Genomic DNA, 1,317 nt, shown 5'->3' on the forward strand with positions numbered 1-1,317 from the left:
TTCCCTGACCGGGAATCGAACCCGGGCCGCGGCGGTGAGAGCGCCGAATCCTAACCACTAGACCACCAGGGAAGGTGATAGAAAACTGTTAAGAAAAACCTACGAGGCTAATGCTTCGTAGGTACGAAGTGGCACTGTTTCAGGATCACTTTCGTTTTTACCAGGACCTCCCGTCCAATGGCAGTCCACTCCAGCACTCTTGCCTGGAAAATCCCAGGGACAGAGAAGCCTAATAGGCTACAGTCCATGGGGTCGCAAAGAGTCGGACACGACCGAGCGACTTCACTTCCCGTCCGCACCAACCAATAAAATATGGAAAAGAGGAAGACGTGGCAACGCCGAAGAAGAAGAAATCGGGGCATATAGCTTCATAGAGTCTCTATCCCTGCGCCAGACCTGTGGATTTACTCAGAAATAAATTGTAGATTTAACGAAGTCATTATGGCAGTTCTTAAAACATTAATTTGTAATTGTCTTCTCTTTCTCTTTATAAATTGGTGAGCCATTAGAAGATGAAGTCCTTTTAAATTTTATCTTTGACTTCCTCAAAGGGCTTATCGTAATGTTTATCAAATTCTTAGTAAGTAGTGACTAAAAGGGCAGGGAATAAAGTCATTACACATTATTTTAAAGCCGTGTGGGCGGAGCCGAAATAGCTCAGTTGGGAGAGCGTTAGACTGAAGATCTAAAGGTCCCTGGTTCGATCCCGGGTTTCGGCAGGCAAACGAATCATTTTAATATTTATTAAAATATTGAATGTACTAATGTAAACAAAATACACACAGAACCAAAAAAATACTCGACTTTTTTTTAATCTCAAATTCGTAAAGGAAGACACAAGGGGATTGTGCAAAAAGACGATTATTTCAGTCGGAGAAACCTAAGGATGGACTTCTGCTGCTGCTGCTAAGTCGCTTCAGTCGTGTCCGACTCTGTGCGACCCCATAGACGGCAGCCCACCAGGCTCCCCCATCCCTGGGAGTCTCCAGGCAAGAACACTGGAGTGGGTTGCCATTTCCTTCTCCAAGGATGGACTTCTACATTTCTCTAAATGGAAGTAGTTCCAAATGTGCTAAAGGAAAACCACTTTCCCTTCTTTTTTGTAATATTTAGTGTATATCTTCTTTCTTGGTTCGGATTCTGTTCCATTTATGCTATGCACCTCTTTCTTCAAACCTACACCTTCTTCATCCCCATGGAATTACTCCAGCAACCGTAAGCCAAAGTCAAGGGGACTCCACTTTCTCCCATTCATTTCTACTTAATGATTCCCCCTTTCTTCCTAATCTTATTCTCTGCCAGGTTCTAATGCAAAGG

At 43.7% G+C, this 1,317-nt stretch overlaps 2 non-coding genes across 2 annotated transcripts; one reads left to right on the forward strand and one right to left on the reverse strand.

The window, feature by feature from the left end:
- TRNAE-CUC (transfer RNA glutamic acid (anticodon CUC)) lies at positions 1-72 on the reverse strand. The gene has a single exon. It is a non-coding gene; the product is annotated as a tRNA-Glu (tRNA).
- A 574-nt stretch (positions 73-646) lies between these two features.
- On the forward strand, positions 647-719 carry TRNAF-GAA (transfer RNA phenylalanine (anticodon GAA)). The gene has a single exon. It is a non-coding gene; the product is annotated as a tRNA-Phe (tRNA).
- Positions 720-1,317: the final 598 nt, after the last annotated feature.

This window comes from Ovis canadensis, chromosome 20, assembly GCF_042477335.2.
Source record: "Ovis canadensis isolate MfBH-ARS-UI-01 breed Bighorn chromosome 20, ARS-UI_OviCan_v2, whole genome shotgun sequence".
Taxonomy (NCBI): Eukaryota; Metazoa; Chordata; class Mammalia; order Artiodactyla; family Bovidae; genus Ovis; species Ovis canadensis.